The sequence below is a fragment of the Ascaphus truei genome, chromosome 1 (genome assembly GCF_040206685.1).
Source record: "Ascaphus truei isolate aAscTru1 chromosome 1, aAscTru1.hap1, whole genome shotgun sequence".
Lineage (NCBI taxonomy): Eukaryota > Metazoa > Chordata > Amphibia > Anura > Ascaphidae > Ascaphus > Ascaphus truei.
The window spans coordinates 14,611,873-14,617,523 of NC_134483.1; the positions used below are offsets into that span (position 1 = coordinate 14,611,873).

General features: G+C 44.7%; 1 long non-coding RNA gene across 1 annotated transcript; it reads right to left on the reverse strand.

The window, feature by feature from the left end:
- Nucleotides 1-1,392: 1,392 nt before the first annotated feature.
- LOC142468826 (uncharacterized) lies at nucleotides 1,393-4,115 on the reverse strand. Its single transcript, XR_012788878.1, has 3 exons — nucleotides 3,984-4,115; nucleotides 3,148-3,313; nucleotides 1,393-1,472 (listed from the first exon to the last, which is right to left on the reverse strand). It is a non-coding gene; the product is annotated as an uncharacterized LOC142468826 (long non-coding RNA).
- Between the last annotated feature and the right edge of the window lie 1,536 nt (nucleotides 4,116-5,651).

Genomic DNA, 5,651 nt, shown 5'->3' on the forward strand with positions numbered 1-5,651 from the left:
GGAGCTGCAGAGACTCACTAGTCTCCTGAATGACAGGGAGTCAGGAGGCAGAAGGGGGCGTGTCACGTGGGGGCGTGGTGTGTCGGATCATTCTGTCTGCTGGGGATGATCGCACATCGCCCAGCAGACAGGCGCAGACGGACGTACGCACGCTGCGTTGCGAAGCCCCCCGGTGTGAACGCGGCCTAACTCTTGTCTCACTGGCTGAGCGTTAAGTCGGCTCCAAAGAGTTCTGCTCCAATTAATGCGGCTCAGTCACGGGGGGGTGTGTGTGTTCGTTCCGCCTGACTTTTGCAGGTGGAAGCTGGCAAAATTCAGTGGCAGCGAATTTAGCCGACGGCCTCTTCTGCCAGCAGTGACATCACTTCCGTCACCCCTGACTTCCGCATCAATCAACTCCATTTACTGCCACTGAATTTTGCTCATGTGGTAGGTGCCGCTAAAGAAATGTAACTTCAAAAACGAGAAAAAAACGCATTTTAAAAAATAATGGGTAGCCGTCCTGTTTTCTTAGTACTTAAATTTCAGCTGAGTAACATGTTTCATCGCTGAAAAAAAGTACAACTGATGATCATTACTTAAACAAGTACAATCTAAATGACACGGAAATATAGCTGGTCGCCTGACTGACATTTTTCCGCACTTGAAATTTAGCTCACCTAAATTTCTATACTGAATTGCTAGTGACCTGAATGTTTTTTTTTTTAACTTTTAGTATTTTTGGAATTTATACTTTCCGTTATTTTTTATTTATCTGAAAAGATTAGGAACACATCTATTGTTTTGAGTTGTAAGAAATAACATGCAATGACAACACCGAAACAAGTCATCATAACAGCGAGCAAAACGAATACTTTTTTTATGTATTTTTTCGTTATTTTGTAGTTGTATTATACAAATCTTTTTTCTACAACTTACTAAAAATGATATAAATAATGTAGAAGTAAGGGAAAGTAATGAATTAACAGAAATATACTAAAAAACACGTACTTATTGATAAATGAAACACCCAAAAAATGAGTGACTGGCAAAGCAAGTGCAGGATGCAAATTAAACACCAATGAGCCCCTAATCAAGTTTGGGGATATTTCTGCACATTGATGTAGAATGAAAGAAAAATGAAAAATGCCAATAAATAAATAAAACGAAATACCATGCACACAAAGGCGATTTTATTTTTTATTTGAGACTGTAGTGTTTTTTCTGTACAGTTGGTCAATTACACATTTTTAGATATTTAATATTATATATTGAAATGGCCAAAGATCTTCGCGGTATAGTACTACTGTACAGTAAGTGTATAGACATTAAAAACATGAACACCCAAAAAAGTATATTTAAAGAATAAAAAGTTTTATTTGTATGTGATAATAAAGGGAAAAGGAATAATACAAAAACACAACGTCGCCTCTTCTTCAGAATTTACAATTTTGTCTCTTTCTTCTTCGTAATGGCTTCTTGGACATCAGGGTCTGGAAAGAAAGAGATATTATTCCATATTATAGGCTAAAGCAGTAAAATTCAGGGCATTATTGAAAACCCTGCTCTCTGATTGGTTAAAATTCCAGGCTTTATCCACAGTAATGCCCGGAATTTCAGCAGTTTGCAAAATGCAGTTTTCAATCTGTTTATTTCCAGCCAATCAGCTTTCAGAACAGATGAGACAGGGCAGGGGATTAGTTTGAATTAAGTAAAAGCTCTGAGACATGGCAGGGGATTGGTCAAAAAGTATCAGCCATGGGTTGACTCCTCCCCCGCCCGAGCTGACTGAGATTTTCTGAGCAGATTCAGTTGAATTGGAGGGGGGGCGGGGGAGGAGACGGAGACTGCACAGAAGTAAGTGTGTTGTGTATAGAGGTGCAGTGTTGTGTTGTGTGTGTGTGTGTGTGTGTGGGGGGGGGGGGTGTAGAGGTGCAGTGTTGTGTGTGTGTGTGGGGGGGGGGGGGTGTAGAGGTGCTGTGTTGTGCTGTGTTGTGTGTAGAGCTGGGGGGGAGAGTGCAAAGTTTAGTAAGTGGCTGCATTTTTTATTGCGGCTGCAGTGTGTGTATTGTGCTGTTGTATGTGTAGCAGCAGTTTGTGTGAGTGTAGAGCTGATGTGTGTGTGTATATAGAGCTACTGTGTGTGTGTGTGTGTGTGTGTCAGTAGCAGTGTTTATGGGTGTAGCATGTGTGTGTAGCAGCAGAGATTGTGTGTGTAGAGCTGCTGCTGCTGTGTGTGTAGAGGTGCTGTGTAGTGAGTGTAGAGGAGGTGCTGTGTTGTGTGTCTAGAGCTCCAGTGTGTGTGTATGTTTGTAGAGGCTGTGTGTGGTGTGTGTGTGTGTGCTGTTTTGTGTGTGTGGGTGTGTGTGTAGCAGCAATTTGTGTGTGAGCTGCTGTGTGTGTGTGTACACAGAGGAGGCGGCAGTGTGTGGATATAGATATCTGCAGTGTAAGAGTATATAGAGGTGGTTTCATGTATTTACCATTTTATTTTAATAAAAAAATCTATTTAACTATACAAAAGTGTCTATTATTTATGAAATAAGCCTACATTTAGCCTATAATAGTAATAATCCCCTCAGAACAGGGCATTACTGGCCAATAATGCCCTGGCTGGGTTAAAGTCCCTCGGCTTCGCCTCGGGCCTTCAACTCTTCCAGCCAGGGCATTATTGGCCAGTAATGCCCTGTTCTTCGGGGATTATTACTTAATTAAGAATCTCACCGAACAATATTGTTAAAATACTGTATGCCTGCATCTTGTATCAATTTTATAGCATGATCTACTGTACACCAAGAGTCACTGACTTATTGTAATTGGCTACTCATACAGGACTTATTTAGCCAGTGTGTATTATTGCTGCTACTGTACAGTACACTACAGTTTGTGCCAGACTCGCAAGTTACGGTAGTACTATATTACATTCTATTGGGAAAATTTTTACTCTATATCCTCGGCTAAAAGGAGCTCTAATGAAATTGGTTTTGATAGAGGTAAACATTAGGTTTGGTGGGTTTTGGGCAAATGTGAATGTCAAGTATTAACCCCAAAAACACGCATACTTGTTTCGTTCCTCGACAAGGGCTTAGTAATTTAGTGATTTAAAGAAACAATTATGTGATACATGGTATTAATATTTGATCAATTTTGACAATTTAAAGCACTTACTTTTTTTCCACACATTCTTATTCTCTTGTATTCTGTGCTGTACTGTAGTTAATTTGTCATTGAGAGAGGGGGGAGCAGAACAAACGATTGACTGTTATTACAGTATGCACGCAGTTCAATAAGTTTGCACGCCCCGCCCCATCTCCCTTCCTGTACTGCTGAATCTCTGAAAGACAAAATAATTTCACCAGGATTAGTGCATGAAAGGCCTTGAGTATGTCTCAAGTATTGTATTGTACTATAACTGTACAGTATATACTGTACAGTAACTGTGGGGGTTGGATTAGTCAAGGGAGGGCATTAGGCATTGGGAGGGTTGGAGGTCCTTACATTATGGTTAAAATATGCCTGCAACTTCTATAAAGTTTACAGCATGATAAGGGTGACCAGATTTTGAAAATGAAAAACAGGGACACATAAAAAAAATTATTAATACAACAAATAACATTACTAAAAAATTAATATTATAATTATATTTATCTAATAGTCACCATTGATGTTGTATTATTAATTCTACCTCTTCCCATTCACTCTCTACCTTCTACCCCATTAGGGCCACCAACAGAAATCAGCCCCCCCCCTCCCACCCCCTCAAAAAAATATATTCACCCAACCAAATGGCTGGGAGGGAGGGGGGGCGGGTGCGCGGCTCACGGGGGGATTGTGGGGGCGGGCTGATCGGCATGTGGGGGGGGCGGCTCATGGGGTGCGGTCTGATCAGCAGGGTGGGCGGTCTGATCAGCAGCGGGAGAGGCTCACGAGGGGTTGGCCGGATCGGCAGGGGTAGGGGACGGGCTGAGCCAGAACACAGCGCAGCCTCAACTGCCAGCACTTACTTCACTGCTGCCTTCCAGCGATGACGTCACATCCGTTTCACTTTCTGTCTCCACAATGCAGATTTGTCCCATCAAGAATGTGGTACATGCCACTAAAGAAGTTTCACTTCAAGAATCTAATCGCTACCTAGCCCCACACCTAAAAAAAGAAAGAGAATAAATTCCAAGTTAGTACTAAGAACAGGATTCGTTTTTTTACATAACAGTTTATTTATTGTATTACAATTATACTTTACTACAATTAGTCCTTTTAACATAGTTACGTGCGTGCGTGTGCGTGTGTGCCGGATGACCTCACTAATCAAGGGGGGGCGAGAGGAAAGGCCGGTGTTTCGAGCAGACGGCTCCCCGCCTCCCCCTGCACCCATCGCCTGCCAGTGACAGTGACCGCGCCCCACCACTGCGCCCTGCGCCCATCTCCCGCACCAAGGGGACCGGGGGGAAGGGAGCGCCAGGAGGCAAGGAACAACCCCCCCTCCCCTGGTGGGCACCCCTGCTACCACCTCCTATCACCCCGTGCTGGCAGCCACAGGGACCGGGAGCAGAGGGGGGACACACCGCACCGCACTGCCACCAGAAGACGCAAGCCAGAGGTGACACCCCCCCCCCCCCCGCCGGCATCCTCTGACCTCCAACCAATCCCCTGCGGCCCAGACGGTATTCCACAAAGTCCCGCCCCCGGCATCCTCCTTCATCCAATCCCATGCGGTTCATTCATTCTACCATAGAAAATACTCACAGGCTGCCGCATCCTCCTCGTCGCCGCCCCGCTCCGCATCTAAAAACCAGGATTAGGGCCAAAAACAGGAACATTTTCGTGACAAACCGGCAACCGGGACAGGACAGAAAAAAAATGGGACTGTCCTGGCAAAACCGGGACGTCTGGTCACCCGAAGCATGATCCAAAGTACCGTACTGTATGGCAAGAGTCGCTCATTTACTGTAATTGGCTACTCACTATAGTATGACTAGAGGTTTTACAGTACCTCAGGTTTGGAGGGGGGAGGGGTTTTGGTGGAAATGGGCATGACATGGGGAACAGTACTTACTGTAGGTTTAGGAAGGGATTTGTTTTGCATGGATTGGAGCACTGCGTCTTACCTGGCAGTATTGTTGGGAAACTTTCCTGCACCAACGGGGGGTGGGGGGGGGGGGTTCATGAACGTTGTCTTCGCCCAGCTTCAGACATGCCAAACAGAAATGGAAAAAAGCATTAAACATTAAAAACATTTGCGGCGCATCTACTGTGTATGTGTAAATATATGTATAGCTAGCAGTCCTCTAAAAAGTAATTGGAGCCCCTGGGAAGAGCCCTTGTATGCCTCAGAAGGCTGTTGATGCTGTCTCTGATGATTCTCAGAAGAAGACTGGTCATATTAAAATAGCGCTTCACTTCTTCCATAATTGTGCGCCATAAATCTTCTGGAAGCGCCTTCTTGTCTCTATTGTGCAGATGATTGACATTGTGGGGCCACCCGCTGTACATCTCGACACTGACTAGGTGTTTAAAGATGAACGGGGCATATTTCTGGGGTAGACCAGCACATCTTGTCTTGTATTTCTCCCGGGCGCTCTGTGTCAGGTCTCTCGGGATGATGTCTGGGAGCGTCACAATCCTGGGTACGGGAGCGGGTGTGCTTCTGGCAGCGGGCGCTGGTAGATGGTCTG